The sequence below is a fragment of the Schistocerca nitens genome, chromosome 6, assembly GCF_023898315.1.
Source record: "Schistocerca nitens isolate TAMUIC-IGC-003100 chromosome 6, iqSchNite1.1, whole genome shotgun sequence".
Classification (NCBI taxonomy): Eukaryota; Metazoa; Arthropoda; class Insecta; order Orthoptera; family Acrididae; genus Schistocerca; species Schistocerca nitens.
Window position 1 is genome coordinate 179,370,073 of NC_064619.1, and position 17,724 is coordinate 179,387,796.

At 48.7% G+C, this 17,724-nt stretch overlaps 1 protein-coding gene across 4 annotated transcripts in view; it reads left to right on the top strand.

Moving 5' to 3' along the window:
• The window catches only part of LOC126263212 (membralin), a 540,938-nt gene that overhangs the window by 283,900 nt on the left and 239,314 nt on the right, over nt 1–17,724 (top strand). The window lies entirely within an intron of this gene.

The window sequence follows — 17,724 nt, forward strand, 5'->3', positions numbered from 1 at the left end:
ATATCATAGCCGGGGATTTCACGTGGTGTCTGTTCTTTCGAACATGCCCGAAAGAACAAGACACCACGCATTCATATAATTTACATACTTGGTGAGCATGTACGACCTTACCCCGGTGACATTGCATATAGCGAAACGCGTTGCCGCTGCTAAGTGCACACTTACCCGTCGTCTCCCGCACTAGACTACAACTACTCCAATCCGAAGGAGTTCGTTCGACTGTCATTATTGGTGCGCCGCAGGCGTACGAATTGCTTCGTCTGCATTACATCGTGTTAACGTTATGAAAAGAAAGTGACGAAAGGAATTTGAATATTGTGTTTGACACACTTAGTAAATTGAGGGTATCTGCTATAAGTATCAATTGAATAATTTTTTCAAAGTTTTATTACCCTTCAGAGTAGTCAGCAGCATTGTGTATAACCAGTTTCAGCCATGCGAAAGTCGTAGGACACCCTTAGCACCGCCAGTTGTTTTGATTGTTCGGTGGACCTGTCTATTGCCCGACGAATGCCTGTAAGAGTGAAGGACAGTAAAACTCTGGAACATGTATCTACCGGGTGATCAAAAAGTCAGTATAAATTTTAAAAACTTAATAAACCACGGAATAATGTAGATAGAGAAGTAAAAATTGACACACATGCTTGGAATGACATGGGGTTTTATTAGAACCAAAATGCAGGATGGCGCTCCACCCCATATTGCTAGACGTGTGAAAGATCTCTTGCGCGCGTCGTTTGGTGATGATCGTGTGCTCAGCCGCCACTTTCGTCATGCTTGGCCTCCTATGTCCCCAGACCTCAGTCCGTGCGATTATTGGCTTTGGGGTTACCTGAAGTTGCAAGTGTATCGTGATCGACCGATATCGCTAGGGATACTGAAAGACAACATCTGACGCCAATGCCTCACCATAACTCCGGACATGCTTTACAGTGCTGTTCACAACATTATTCCTCGACTACAGCTATTGCTGAGGAATGTTGGTGGACATATTGAGCATATCCTGTGAAGAACATCATCTTTGCTTTGTATTACTTTGTTATACTAATTATTGCTATTCTGATCAGATGAAGCACCATCTGTCGAACATTTTTTGAACTTTTGTATTTTTTGGTTCTAATAAAACCCCATGTCATTCCAGGGATGTGTGTCAATTTGTACGTGTCTATATACATCATTCCGTGATTTATTCAGTTTTAAAATTTATACTGACTTTTTGATCACCCGCTATTTTGTATACGTTGCAAATAAATAGTTGCCACTATTAAAGTTGCAATCCTTGTAAGTGGAACAGTACATTCGAAGACACAAACGTCTTACCAGGAAACCTAGAAACAACGCCTTGCTCTTTTACAGTTGGTCTCCCAAAAAGAGATTTAAGAAGAGCCTAACCAGAATTGAGAGGATGTAGTAGGCAGCGCGGGAGGCCAGTGATGAGACGGGCTCATCTCACGGGAGAACTCGCGTGTTGGAGCGGCAGCGTCTATCGAGAAGGACTGAGAGCGACTGCGTAACTCCTGATCTAACTACGAAACGCCGGCACCTCTATAGCATCGCCTTTCAACTTTGTGAATTGAGCGGGTCTTCCACGACCTTGCTCAGGATACCAACAACGAGGAGGAGTGGCCTGACGAAACCAGCACTGACTGTTAACCTTGTCCAAGCCAAGCCAAGGTGAGGTGCAGTCTCAAACGTTTCGGCCTTCTGTGATGGTCCCCTCTTGGGTTTGACCTCTTTTTTCCAAATTTCTGTTGTTAGTGCGTGCCATTTGGGGAAGGACACCTTACGTGGTGTTTTTCTATTGGTCCCTCATGCACCACCATCTTGCATGTTCCCTATTGTTGTATTGGGGGGATCACACCCAACATCTTCTGGGTTGTCTCCTTCTCGTCTTGTGCGCAATCCTCTTCTTAGCGCCCACGACAACTGTGGACCCTTTCAACACCTAAAATCCAGCACGGTAGCCAGTCCGTTGTGATGGGGTCGTCATGTACCCTCTTGGTGGTAGCCCCCTGACCACGCAGGGATCGCACTACAGATGCCTGAGCTGTTTCCTCCCCATGCATGCCAAGGAGTATGTGCCCATGTTGTCTGGGGCACGGGGACTCCGGGCTACGGGATATCGGCCAGGTACCCGTTGCTTTGGCTGGGTGGCGCCCTTGGGGAGAGCCCTCGTTCGGAGTAGGTGGCATCAGGGCGGATGTGGCGCAATGAAGCGCAATAAATCACACCAAGCTGGTGGTCGCACGGCCACCAGCGTTCTAAGCGAGGCAGAGTAGACTTTGATGCTGCGCAATATGACCCTCAGTCGTTCCCCTCGTTGGCTGCGCCATGGGAGGGACGTAGATCTAGTGCCAAGCAGGAGACTTATGTACCACAATACCTTGTCTGCAGCAGGACTGATGGTGACTCCTTTATTACGACAAAGCCTCTGTTTTTTGTGGAACACCTGGAGGATAAGTTTGGGGAAGTGGCGGGGTTGTCTAAAATGAGGAATGGGTCCATCCTCCTCAAGACGTCTTCCCCAGCCCAGTCACGAGCGTTGCTCTTGTGTGATAAGCTGGGTGACGTCCCTGTTACCGTCACTCCCCACAGTAGCTTAAATATGATCCAGGGGATTATTTACCATCGTGACCTCGTGTTACAATCCGATGACGAGCTGAGAGCCGACTTGGAACGACTTGGTGTACGTTTTGTCCGTCGTGTACATAGAGGCCCCAAGACTAACAGGGTGGCCACCAGTGCCTTTATCTTGGCCTTCGAAGGTGATGTCTTGCCCGAGAAGGTCAAGGTAATGGTTTACCATTGTGACGTCAAGCCATACGTCCCTCCCCCGATGCGGTGCTTCCAGTGCTGGAAGTTTGGGCACATGTCCTCCCATTGCCCATCCAGCGCCACATGTCGAGATTGCGGACGCCCCTCTCATCCCGATTCTCCATGTGCGCCTCCACCTGTATGTGTCAACTGTGGGGAGCACCACTCTCCATGCTCGCCGGATTGCCCCGTTCTTCATAAGGAGCGGAAGATAATGGAATTTAAGACCCTGGACCGGCTTACTTATCGAGAGGCAAAACTGAAATTTGAAAGGTTGTATCCTGCTTCCCTTCGCCCATCTTATGCTGCAGCCACGTTATCGTCGCCCTCGCAAGCGACGGTTGTAGCCTCATCTGTGCCGCCTTCAGTGGGCCCTCGGGGCCGTGCATCTCTGTCTGCCCCCCCTCGTGTCTGGGGGCAAGCCTACCTCTGTTGCCCCCTTAGCGGTTGGGGGCAAACCCTCTTCTGTCGCTCCCCCCACGCTTCCTTCGGGGGTGACATCTCCTCCAAAACCGGGGGGCTCGATCCCTCCCCCTCCCCCTCCTTCTCCGCCGGCGTTGCCTCTGCCGGTTCCTCTCTCGCAGAAGGGGTCCCTCGGGGCTCTCCCTTCCTCCGTTTCTTCTCCTACCCAGCCGGATGTCAGCAAGTGGCTGAAGGTTCCGCCACCTGCTGGTCATAGGGCTTCTGCGTCGTCGTCAGCCTCCGATGCTCCTTCAGAGAAGCTCTCCCAGCCCTCTCACCCTAAGGGCCGACGCGGGAAGAAGGAACGGAATGTGTCCAAGAAGAAGGACGTTCCGGCGGTTTCAGTACCGCCTGCTGTACATAGTCCTGGCTCCGGGGATGAGGTGGAGATCCTCGCCTCTGCCGCGGATCTCGCCCTCACGGAACCCTTGGGGGCCTTTCCTATGGACACAGCTGACTCTCCCCCAGTGGCGGCAGTTGGCTCTGAGGCGCCGTCTGCCTCTTAGTCGCATTCACGGCCTCCCAGTCCCTTCCTGCTTCCATTCTCCAGTGGAACTGCGGCGGTTATTTCCGCCACCTGCCTGAGCTCCCATTGCTTCTGAGTGTTTCCCCTGTTCTCTGCATTGCTCTGCAGGAAACTTGGTTTCCTGCACTGCGGACCCCCGCCCTTCGCGGTTATCAGGGATACTATAAGAACCGTGCCGCCTGTCAACAAGCGTCAGGTGGGGTTTGCCTCTTTGTTCACCACTCTGTCTGTAGCTCGCCAGTACCCCTTCAGACGCCTTTAGAGGCAGTCGCTGCCAGGGTTGAGCTCTCGCCGGCTATTACTGTTTGCTCTGTTTACATTCCTCCGGATGGGGAGCCCCCCCGACATGTCTTGGCTGCACTGCTGGCTCAACTCCCGCCACCATTGCTGCTTCTGGGCGATTTCAATGCCCACAACCCTCTATGGGGTGGGACTGTCTCCGATGACCGCGGTCGTGCCGTGGAGCATTTGTTGGCTCAGCTCGACCTTAGCCTCCTGAACACTGGTGCTCCCACACATTTCAGTGTGGCCCATGGCTCGTTCTCGGCCATCGATCTCTCTCTTTGCAGCCCCGGACTTGTCCCATCTCTCCACTGGAGAGTGCATCCTGATCTCTGTGGTAGTGACAATTTTCCCATCTATTTGTCACTGCCCCAGTGTCATTCTTCTGGGCGCCTGCCCCTCTGGGCTCTCCACAGGGCTGACTGGCCGGCTTTTACTTCCGCAGCAACCATTGAGTCTCCCCCACAGGGTGACATTGACGAGGTGGTCCGTGTCTTCACCACGTCAATCATTTCGGCGGCCGAGGCTGCCATCCTCCGTTCTTCTGGACTCCCTCGGAAGTAGGCTGTACCCTGGTGGTCGCCGGAGATTGCTGAGGCTATTCGCGACCATAGGCGGGCCCTCCAGCGTCATAGGCGGCACCCGTCTCTCGAGACCCTCATCGCCTTTAAGAGGCTCCGTGCCTTCGCCCGTCGTCTTATTACACGGCGTAAGCAGGAGTGCTGGGAGCGGTATGTCTCGTCCTTGGGCTCCCGTGTCTCCCCCTCGCTGGTGTGGTCCCGGATACGGCGGATTTATGGACACCAGACCCCTATGGGTGTCCCTGGGATCTCCTTGGACGGCGCTGTCTGCACGGACGCTGCCGCCATTGCTGAACACCTTGCTGCGCACTTTGCTAAGAGCTTTGCGACTGCAACTTATCCCCCTGCCTTTCGCTCTCTCAAGGAGCAAGCCGAGCAGACGCCGTTATCGTTCCACACGCGTCGTTCTGAAAAATACAATGCTCCTTTCAGCGAGAGGGAATTCCTCGCTGCCCTCGCCGATTGCCCTGATACAGCACCAGGACCGGACTGCATCCACGCACAGATGCTGAAGCATCTCTCCAGGGACTGCCAGAGACACATCCTCACCATCTTGAACCGCATTTGGAGCGAGGGCGTGTTCCCGTCGCAATGGCGAGAGGGTCTTATTGTCCCCATCTTGAAGCCCGGTGCGGACCCACTGGCGGTGGACAGCTATCGTCCCATTACCCTCACCAACGTTTTGTGCAAATTGCTCGAACGTATGGTGGGACGGCGTTTGTGTTGGGTCCTTGAGTCGCGCGATCTCCTCGCTCCATCCCAGGGTGGCTTCCGTCGGGGCCGGTCTGCCACGGACAATTTGGTGCGTTTGGAATCTGCTATCCGTACGGCCTTTGCCCGACGTCAGCATCTCGTTGCTGTATTTTTCGATCTGCGGAAGGCGTATGACACCACATGGAGGCATCACATCCTCGCCACGTTGTATGCGTGGGGTCTTCGTGGTCGGCTCCCGGCTTTTCTTCAAACCTTTTTATTGCGCCGCTCTTTCCGGGTGCAAGTCGGTGCCGCCTCTAGTTCATCTTATATACAGGAAAATGGGGTCCCGCAGGGCTCGGTGTTGAGCGTCTCCTTATTTCTAGTGGCCATTAATGGTCTGGCTGCAGCCTTGGGGTCGTCGGTGTCTCCTTCTTTGTATGCCGACGACTTCTGCATCTCATTCAGCTCCACGACTACGGGAGTCGCCGAACGCAGGCTGCAAGTCGCCGTTCGCAAGGCAGCCTCATGGGCTCTGACTCATGGTTTTCAGTTCTCTGCAGCCAAGACTCGAGTTATGCACTTCTGCAGGCGTCGGACGGTCCACCCTCATCCTGAACTTTACCTCGACGGGCACCTGCTTGAAGTGGTGGACACTTGCCGCTTTTTGGGACTCGTGTTTGATGCCCGGCTCACATGGGTTCCTCATATTACTCAGCTGAAGCAAAAATGCTGTCGGCACCTCAACGCCCTCCGCTGCCTTAGCCACACGTCTTGGGGTGCAGATCGCTGCACGCTGCTGCGATTGTACAGAGCCCTTGTGCAGTCCCGGCTTGATTATGGGAGCCTGGCCTATGGGTCTGCATCACCCTCAGTGTTGAAATTGTTAGACCCCATACACCACTGTGGGGTTCGGCTTGCCACTGGCGCGTTTCGTACGAGCCCCGTGGATAGTCTACTGGTGGAGGCCGGGGTTCCCCCGCTGCGGATTCGCCGCCATCGACTGCTCGCCGACTATGCTGTCCACGTGCATTGCTCGCCAGGCCATCCCAATCGTCGCCTGCTTTTCCCTGCCATGGTCCTCCATCTTTCCGAACGGCGACCTAGGTCTGGGCTTTCCATAGCTGTCCGCGTCCAGTCCCTGCTGTCGGAACTGGGGTCATTCCCTCTTCTGCCTCCCTTCCGGGTCCATGCACCTACGCCTCCCTGGTGTTTGTCCCGTCCGTCCGTCCGTCTGGACTTGGCACGGGGACCCAAGGACTCGGTTCCGCCTGTGGCCCTCCGTCGCCGTTTTCTTGCGCTCCTCGCCTCATTTCCGGGCTGTGAGACTGTCTACACTGATGGTTCCCTGGTTGATGGTCGCACTGCCTACGCTTTTGCTCATGCTGCCCATGTTGAACAGCGCTCCTTGCCGGCTGGCTGAAGTATTTTTACTACAGAGCTGGTGACCATATTGCGCGCTCTTGAGCATATGCGTTCCTGCTCAGGTACATCCATCGTCATCTGTAGTGACTCCCTGAGCAGCCTCCAGGCCATCGACCGCTGCTATCCCTCTTCTCCTCTGGTGTCCTCTATTCGGGAGTCTGTTTCCACCATTACCCGCTCTGGTCGTTCGGTGGTATTTGTTTGGACGCCAGGTCACATTGGCATCCCGGGGAACGAACGTGTTGACAGGCTGGCTAAAGGGGCGATCGACGCCCCAGCTTTGGAGATCGGCCTTACGGCTCGCGATCAGCAGCTGGTGTTGCGCCGTAAGGTGCTTGGGATGTGGTCTGTTGAGTGGCGTGGCATGACAGCCCCGAATAAACTGCGGGCTGTCAAGGAGACGACCGATGTGTGGCGCTCCTCCCTGCGGGCTTCTCGCAGGGACTCTTTTATCCTGTGTCGGCTCCGCATCGGCCATACATACCTGACGCACGGCCATCTTTTGCGTCAGGAGGCTCCCCCCCCCCCCCCCCCCCCCCCCTGTGTCGGTGTGGGTCCCGGCTGACGGTCGCCCACATTTTATTGGAGTGTCCCCGACTGCTCACCCTCCGGCAGTCTTTTAATCTCCCGGGCACTTTGCCTTTGGTTTTAAGCGACAATGCCTCCATGGCTGATGACGTTTTAAATTTTATCCGTGGTAGTCCTTTTTATGGTTCCATTTAGGGAGGTCCTGCTCCTTTCCCTTTGTGTGTCTCTTGTCCTCGAGTCTCTCATATTTGGTTGTAGATTTTAGTGTGTAGTCGGTTGGTTGACTCTTTCCCGTTTTTGTTGTCGTGGTCAGTCAACCAGTCTCCGGCCATCTTCTTTTCTTCTGTTTCTTTTTGTCTGGTGTTCATCTGTACTCTTCGTGTTTGTGGTGTTCGTTACCGCATTTGTGTTCTTTTAGGGCCTGGGGGGGTCTCTCCTTCCCCTTGGGGTTTTACCTGCTTCGTGCATTTATGTCTCGCCTGTTTTTGGAATGGGGGACTGATGACCTTAGCTGTTTAGTCCCCCCTTAAACATCCCACCAACCACCACCACCACAGTTGGCAAGACGCGGCCACTCAGCGCCGAGAGCAGCGTCCGTGGCTCGTGTGCTGTACCATTGGCGCCGAGCTGTCCCGAGGCCTGGTACCCCGCTGCTTAAAGGTCAAAGTTGGCGCTGATTCCATCGCACTATAACTTTCGAAGAAGCTTTCCTGTGCTTGTTTGCAACGTCATTGTTGATTTAAATGAATCTGGCATCGATATTGCAGTTAATGAGACAGACGAAGAATTGGGTGCCTCTTTAGTTAGGTGACTTAACTATTCTGACAATTTACAATTATTACGTTCAACTGGCCGATTATAGTTTGGTACACCAGGATAAGCCATTTTTAATTAATTATTTCACACGAAGGAACACATTATACACCACCTTTAATTCATCTAATTGTGAATATGTTGCTAAGTTGTGTATTTATGTTAGGCCGTTTTAAAGAGATGTGGGCGGCGGTCTCTTGCTCTAGTTTTTGAAACCAAGCGCTGTAGTCCGTAAGAGGCACACGGGTGTCGTATTGCGCCTTTTTTTTTAGGAGGGTGGGAGAGGAGGTATTGTGAAAGACACCGTCTGTGTGCCTCCCCTTCCAACAACTTGCGATGAACAGCAACAACAGTGAATGCAGGAACTCGAGACATGCTCGCAAAAGTAGGGGACGACTGTGGCTACCGACTGAAGGTTTTTTGTGCGTCCGGTTGAGGGCGCATTCAACATTCGTGATGGATAAATGAAAACTTGGATCTTAAACGTAATTGTGAAAAGTACCCCCCCCCCCCCCCCCCCCAAGATTTTATTCGCACCGTTTTAAAATCGGACTGTTGTTTCGAAAATGAAATTTTTGTAGTCTTGTGTGTAAGTTAAAATTCACTCAGTTTTTATCTTGTTTCATGTAGAAGATATACCATCATAAAACTGGCTCAATCTTTTTTTAAACATCCTGTATTACGTACCAAGTATCTGATTAAAAATTTATTCGCAGTCTTTAAGCTGGGTGTATATGTGAGAGTTCTTCACCCTCAGATAGCTTTTGCGAGTAATACGAGCCGTGTAAAGAGCTCCGAGAGTCATCTGGCCGGCATTGTCCGAGAGTGGCGCAAGACCCCATCCACATATCGCTCTCTGCGAGTTCGGAGCTCTCGTGTAGATGGCAACCTCCTCCTCTCGAGAACTGCTCACCTTAGGTCTCAGACAAGAAAAACCGTACCGGTATTGTCGGTAGAGCTGACAATACACTTGCGTGTCGGAGCTGATGAATGATGTTGACTACACAACACCTAGTCGAGCGGAGGAAATCACCAGCCCGGCCGGCAATCGAACACGGGCCCCCTGCCTGGTAGGCAAGCACGTTACCACTCAGCTAAGCAGGCAGACTATTAAAGAGAATAAACATAGCTGATTGTAGAAATATTAGTGTCACAAGCAGTCTATCTTTAATGCTAATGCATTTACAGATGTCTATATTGTCAGTTTTCAGTCCAGTTATAAAGTGTATTTCTTCCATCTCCGTCGCTATCATTCTCATAAAATTTCGATATTGTTGTGGAAATTCCATTGCAAGCTATACGATTAGATCCTTGCCCGCCTTATCCATGAAAACAGTCGTTTGCGATTTGCTTTTTTGAGGGTAAAAGTATTAAAAAAGGCAACTGCAGCCCGACACTCTTCCATCGCAACCTCTTGGCAACTGCAGCCCGACACTCTCCCATCGCAATCTCTTCCTGCACGCACAGAGCCACGACAGAAAAAAATTATCGCGAAGAGTGATCTCCAGCTCTCTGACACTCCTACCCTGCCATGTATAAACGCTTCCTACAACTGCTGCCGCAAGACTTTCACACCCTTACCGAAGGTTCTCACAAGGATCTATCAGCAAGAATTCTCTGCTAATGTAAACAATTCTGCGGCTATTGTCTTGAGAGCAAAAATCTCTGACGTGCATCCGAGAGCGCTTGTGCTGTGTGCCTCCTTCAAGACAGCAACCTGCAACGCACGCGCGTCCCACGGGTGGCCACGTTTCAGGCAGCTTCTGCCTCAGCAGGCCCTAGCGCCTGCGAGCCAAATAGCGATCCGCGCTTGTCCCACATCTTGGTAAATGTCCTGCTCGACAGTAGCATGCCGTTTTGTTGTCCACGGAGTCTCTGGAAGCCGCAACGAGAGGCGCAAGTCCCGTACCAGCAGAGTGATCTTCCACGACCACGGCGCTGTGATCGCGGGTGACTTTTTTCGTACGACATGTAGCCTATCCGTGCGCCGCGACAGTACTCCAGGGCGTCACTTAGCCACGTATCGGCAGTTCGTCTGAGCTGTCGAACCAGTCATTGCTTCGAGATTCCTGGGCCTGGCACCGAAGCATCCACAGCTCATCAGTTGGAGCTCTCGCTAGGATCCACGTGCGACAATCGCTGTGGAATGGCTAACCATCTGTATCGTGCATAGGGCAATAATTTTACTGCTCCAGACTTTGGCCTTGCGCCGACTAAGTACTGGGGTGTTATTAACTTCAGAACAATCCAAGTGATCCTGGACTTGAACCATTTGTTACTCACTGTGGCCTTCGACCACTTAGTCATTATTTGCTTTCCTTGTTGGATCCGAAGTAGCAACGAATTTTTTTATTTGTAGATAACTTACTCCAAGAAGGGGCTTTTGTTTATGTAGTTATTAATGAACTTGTTCCACATTGTTTACCTGAGCAGTGTTCTCATTGTCCCTCCACCGGCTCAAGATACACCACTTTAATTCGAGATTAAGAATATTTACTTTATATTTTAAAAGACCTCTACAGTACGTACAGACTACGCTGCCTTTGCTGTGACTGCGCTCGCCTTTCTCCCCCTCCCCCGCACAGTCAGAGGTTGGGTTGTTTACCAGTCTGTGACCAGTTGTGATTGAGACGAGTTATACCAAGAAACGACAGTTATAAATGTTTGTTCTGGTAACACATATACGGCAAGACTTATTAGTATTCTCATAAAGCTTATGTTTTTTAAGAAATTATTCTTGTTTTTAACTTTGTTAGTATTTCATACTGCAGGGAGACTGGTCCTTTATGCACAGTCAGCAACAGTGCTTTGTGTATCTGACGCCTTTCTTTCGATAAGGGTCACAGCACGCCACCGCTTCGAAATGTTGTCGCGTCATGTCCCGTCACTCATTGTATCGCTGTTCAGATTGAGATTTGACGTGGTCGCGTCGGTATTTCTAAATAAATGCTGCCTTCTTCATCAAGGCGATGGGGGATCTTCTTTCATGTAGATGATATACGAGGGTTGTCCAGTTAGTAATGCACCGCATTTTTTTTTATCAGCCGAAAACAATGCTACGAATACGAAACGTTACGTATGGATTGTTTGAAGCCTCCTGAGTGAGCGCGCCAACTTTCCGTAACTTCCGACAGATAGCGTAGCTACAGAAGTTTCGAAATGGCGTCTGTAGGTGATCTACGTTACAAGCAACATGCAGTCATTGAACTTATCACTGCATAGAAAGAAACTGTGGGGAATATTTACAAACGCTTGTGCAAAGTCTGCGAAGCATATGTTGTCGACAGAAGTACAGTTAGTCGCTGGGCAGGGACGATGAGGTAATCAGAAGGCGGTTCGGCGGAGCTTCACGATTTGCAGCGGTTGGGGAGACAATCCACGGATGTCACACTTGCTATGTTTCAGCGAGATGATGATGTCATTCACGAGGACAGACGCATTACGACTCGGCAGTTGGCGCTGCATTTGTCAGTCAGCAAAAGAAATGTGAATGCAATTAGCCGAAATCTTGGATATTCAAAAGTGTGTGTAACGACAGTGCATACACGCCCTTGTTTCGTGCTGAAGAAAGGCCATAGAACGGGATTTAAATTACGTGGAAGAATAGGGTGTGTAGATAAATACCATTCTTTCGTGTGTGTAATTCTCATTATGTTCTATGAAGAACTGTCGAAGGAAAAAAAAAAATGTGGTGCATTACTTTCTGGGCAACCCTCATACTTTTGTGAAACGTGATGAATATTTTCGAAACACCATGTAGATCTGCAGATGGTGGCGCATACTGCTAGTAAAACTGATAATCGCCCTGCTAATGTAACCCATCGAGGATAAGTACCTTGTGAGTGTCTCTTGTTGGTCGACGGTAGGGCAGTAGCTTCAAAGAACCCTACACCACAACACTGTCAGATCTAATTACAGCCAATGCAGAGAAGTGTGCCCGTCGTCTGACACAGAGAATACGATCAAAGTGCACGTTGTCAGCTCGCTCCGCGAATCGATGGAATATCGCCGCAAGCGGCTGACGCGTTTAGCGACCGACAACAACGCCGCAGTCACAGACCGAGTCTCGCAGTCGCTGACGAGTCTGTGGCGCCGCTTCGGCGCGGATCGCGCTGCGGTGTGGCGGGCAGAGTCTCGAGTGCAGCGGCTCTTTGAGCATTAGCGCCGAAATTAAGTAGGTGGACTATTGCTAATTAGCGTGTAGCTTCCTGTTAATTAAGTTCTTTGTGGCGGAGCGGTGCGCGCGTGCCGCCGCTGGCGCCTGGGACCGCGGGCGCGCGCACAGCCGCCTTCCACTTCATTGATTGCCGCTCGCGACCTACCGGGCGACCCGCAAGTCTGCGCACCCGTCGCGCCGGGATCCGCCCCCGCACCGGCCTCTCGTCGCTCTTGGCTTTCGATCGCCGTCCCGGCCCTTGAGACTTATTGTTGCACAAAGTGTCCGGTCATTCGGTTCTTTTCACCCGCTCGCTTTCTGACTAGCCCTCGGAGGTCCCTCGTCTGCTCCGCCGCCCGACCCGTGTGCTTTTGCTTATTTCTCTTTAAACAGTTTCTCAGCTGTGGCATCTGTATTGCTTTCAAGGCCTCGATTTACCACTTCCACATACTTTCCTGATTCAATCATATTTCTAGCTATGGTCTCTAACTCAAGGCGAACTATCGCTTCACCGAGGGACTGATGGCCTCTCTGTTTAGTCCCTTAACCCCAGCCTACCAACGAACCAACCTCTTCTCGTGCTCGTGTCATAACCATTAGTTCCAACACTGGTTTGATGCAGCTCTCGACACTGTACTGTAGTGTGTACTGTCTAAGCCTGTTCATTTTTGCATAACTGTTATAGCGTACACCTAGGGCTGCTACTCCTACTTTATGATAAAATATTGTACGTTATTTCGGGCAGTCGTTCTATGAGAGCAATAAAGTAGGTGAAAATACTTTATTTCACATAGTTTGATTTTTTTGTAGGAATCATTTTATGTAATTCATTAACAGACCTCATAAGTTGTTCGTGATTTGGCGTGTAACAGATCGGTCGAGTAACTGAACAGTGAACTGATTACTCGTTTCCGCAGCCTAACGACAAATGTGAAAATTGTCAATTTCAAATTTCCAGTTGAGGAAAAATTAGAACCCGTTAATTCGATATTCTTTGCAACTAATAAGTACTGCATATGAGTCTGCTAGACTCTGTGAGTTAAGCAAACGTCTCACTGCGGATTATTTATTTCATGAATAGTTAGCCGACGACCTCCAAAGAACTGCTCCTAACATATCGGCACTACTCGCAACGTTTCGTTTCCTTACGAGACGACCGCTGCAGTCTCAGCGATCTAACAGTATGGCACTATTGTAGCGTGCGAAAACCTTAAGTCGTTTTAATTAGTGTAATGTGAGGCGGGTTGAGTGCATCGGTCTGGTTATTCGGTTTTATAAGCTTTATGTAACAGTGAATCATGGATAACGGCAACTTCAGAATACTAACTGCTCTGGTGTAACCACAAGCGCAGGAACGAAGAATGCAAGACCAGAGAAAGCGCCGCCCTTGTGACCGAGCGGTTCTAGGCGCTTCATTCTGGAACCGCGCGACCGCTACGGTCGCAGGTTCAAATCCTGCCTCGGGCATGGATGTGTTTGATGTCCTCAGGTTAGTTAGGTTTAAGTAGTTCTAAGTTCTAGGGGACTGATGACCTCAGATGTTAAGTTCCATAGTGCTCAGAGCCAACGAGAGAAAGCGGTGCGGCGACGTCAGCCAATAGCCCGCTGACAAGGACCGCGCGACAACAGGAGCGACACCTGCAAGAAGTGAATATAAGCGCCGCTCCTGCCAGCCTAGGCCGGACATCAGTGGAGCATTAGCACGGCGTAGCAGAGAGTGCGTGGTGATCCATATCCATTGCTTGTTTGGACTTTGTCTATAGCGAAGACTATTACTGTTTGCATTTCATTTGCGACACCGATGTAACTCCAAAGTTAACTATTGTCAATCTGCTTTACAGAAATAAAACTACTAATGTTATTTGCTTGAATTCTTGTATAGCATTCCGAGAACGCAGCATCCCTTAGGCACCCTATACGAGACGAGTGGGCAAGACCCAAAACTAACCCCTCCTTGTACACCTACAAAAAGAAAATAAGTGTCTTTCAGTTTGATTAAAATGGATTATTTATTTGTTTTGAGTGTAGACTGCAGAGACGCTGTGTAGGTGTTTAGCGGTGACCGTTATTTGTTAAATATTGCTCAAAGTAGTAAATAATGTATTGTTCAACAAAATAAGCAAGCAGAATAAGTCATACTTAATTCTGATACAATGGACTTTCGTTCATACCTTTAACAACCATTATACATTATATGCTTAAAAAACTGTGCCAATCCTATGTACATTGATTTGAATCTCATTACAGTATTCTATGTTATCTCCCCCTTTACAATTTCTACCTCCCACTTCCATTATCAAATCGTATATTACTTTAGGCCTCAGAATATTTCCTAGCGGCTTATATGTACTTTCAGTGAAGTTCACCAAAAAGTTCTTTTATCCCAAATTCGATTCAGTACATAGTCATAAGTTACCCGATCTATTCATGGCCGAGCGGTTCTAGGCGCTACTGTCTGGAACCGCGTGACCGCTACCGTCGCAGTTTCGTATCCTGCCTCCGGCATGTATGTGTATGATGTCCTTAGGTTAGTTAGGTTTAAGTAGTTCTAAGTTCTAGGGAACTGATGACCTCAGAAGTTAAGTCCCATAGTGCTCAGAGCCATTTGAACCATTTGTATGATCATCACTGTGGTGTTACAATAGCGGAGTAAGAGGAAACTGTTATTTGTGTTTTTACAAAGCCATTTCGATGGACAAATCAATCACTACATTCGGTTTGCAGTCCTCACGGAATGTGCTGTTACACATCGGTGAAAAACTGAACAGAGCAAGATGCATATTTCCTACGCTCATAAGGGATGACCCTATGCGAAAAGGAGTCTCGAACATCAGCTAACGGCAGAGTTGAAGCTTTTGAGTGTGTTACAGAAACTTTCTCATGTCGATTCTCTGCCTCCGTTCTAAGCATGGAAGTAATTTACATATCACTAGATTCCAATCGACAACTATTTCGGAGTAAGTGCTGTCTTCTGCGATCCCAGGAATCAGTTAATGACAGTTTGTGGTGACGTGTGGACATTACTTACTTTATGTTAATGGCGATCTGAACAGAGCTATTATCATGATGTCTCCTGGTACACCAATCTGTTACTCCTTTCCGATTACCCGGAACACTTTAGGCCGGGAAATTACGGTGTACTATCCTCCTGTAACCGTACTACATTCTTCCAAGCTGATCGTAGAAAGATGGTCCAGAGCAGTTAGTGGACGCAAACGTTCTTTAGTTTTTGTGTGTTAGTTGTGTCGAAAGATCCAGAGAGTTAACTAACTTCGTCTCAGGGTTATAATGCTATCTAACACTTGTCGCCCGCCGGTTGCGATGTCTTGAATAACACGAAGTCCCTAATTAAGGCATTACAGCTTTTTTTCCCCACACATTTCACGTCTTACTCAACCTTGCGTTACAGCAAGATTATTCTGTTGGGAAGAAGTTCGTAAAAGATTTACAAAACTTACCGAAAATAATGCTCAAAGCGTTTTCTGCCTCTGTGTACAAAGGTTAGGCAGATATGACTTCTCGCTAGAGGCTCATACACCACTTTTTTTTATGTCGCAAGTTCACGAACGCCCCTTGCGGTAATCAACCCGTAACGTTCTTCTACCTTAACGTAATTCTTCGCACCACCCGTGAATTGTTTCATTAAATTCACTTGAGTCTTAAAATTTTCACTTTGCACGCACTCTTCCAGGCGTAATCAACACTTAAAAGTCGTAACTAAGATGCGACGGAAATGTTTATAAAAACGTTTTTTTTTTTAAGACACCATCGTTGTGTCAGCTAGATACCCACGCTTCGTGGGGCTGATTGATTGACACAAGCTTCCAATATTTGCTGTAGCTTCGTAATGAATAGTGTGGCGAACGTCATGGGATTTTGTATTTGTTAGTAGTAGTTTCAGCCTATTGTTCTTTCATTGTGTAAATTAAGCGCAAAATCTGTGCGTGTGATATCCTAATTAAGAAACAACTGCATGGTTATGACTTATCTAAGTCCAGATTTTACAGATAGTCTTTTATTGGGTGACCTTGTAGCTTTCATAGCACTGGAAACTTTTTTTTTAAATTTAGCTCGTCTCCTTTTTATAAGTCGCTGTCCCCAATGCGTACTCTCAGACTGTTTTGGACTGTAAGCAACAAGTGAACAGTGATAATATATTTTTAACTAGCTTTCGTGATGCAGCAATGGCTAGCAGAAAGAGCTTCAAGAAGGAAAACTGTGAAACACTCCTCATTTTTAAATTATGACTGGAGGCACGTTGCAGGCCGGTACAGATTATTAACGAACGATTCTCCATACTGACACTCCTACATTGCGACATTACGTGATGCGACGTCATTTATTGCGCCATAGACTTATTCACTATCCTAAACGTCTCGACAGCTCAAACTCCAAGAGACAGCTCCCGATTTCCAAACACCACATGGTTTTCTAATAGTTACAAGGCCGTGTAAACCAGAGATGACACTCTTCTGCTTAACTATGTGAGTGCAGTGTGTTACGTTTACTGACGATCGCGGCATCAGAAGATTTTCTGTTGTACCCCACTGTTTCAACGCTCACTGCTGCCGTGTCGTCCACGCGACACTTGTGTTTCATCCAATCACAGTACCATTATGGTATTCTGTAAGATGTACGGAATAGTTTCATCGGGTCTCTGTCTCTTTCTGCTAAGTTGTAGGTACCGTTCCTGCACCTCATACGCCCTATTCGGACCGTTTCTGATCTGTTAGTGCAAGCAGAAGCAAACTTCTAACTCAGTGGTTTCCAATCTGGGGGTAATTACCCCCTGAGGGGTGAAATGAAATTTTCGGAGGGGTAAAAACTAAACAGTTCGATTTTGTTTCAGTTACGAAACTAAATGACTATAATCATCACTGGTGTCACAGTTTTGTAAGACTCTAATATTGATTAAATAAGTTACCAATTAATGCGGTGGAGGTTAAAGGTTCCTCACATAGTCCACACGTTACTCACATATGTTGTGCTTTGTTCCGTACATTGCTGTGATGTTAAAAGTGAGACATATGCGTAACAAATGCTAAATATATCAAGGTAATGTTTTCTGTAAGTTGTAGAGAGTCCTGCAACAGTGCAGAAATTACTTTATTACTCTCTTCGAAACAGATAAATGATTTTTTTGACAGTTCGACACAGCAGTAACTACATAAAGACTACTATAGTACTGTACACAGTTTTTAATTCTTCTTCTTATTGTTGTTAGAGTGGTTAGACACAAAGCATTAACAGACTGAAGTCGTCCAATTTCCGTCAGTTCAGAAGTAAGGAGTGCAGCAGTGAAGTGACTTAGGAACAGTAAATATGGTGCACACGTCTGAACTTTTTGATTTTAAGTGGGGTTGCAGTGTGCAGGTCAAACAAGTGCCGCAGTGGAGAGGAATAAGATAAGTGTGTACTTTCTCTGTGGGTAGTTAGTTTTCTTT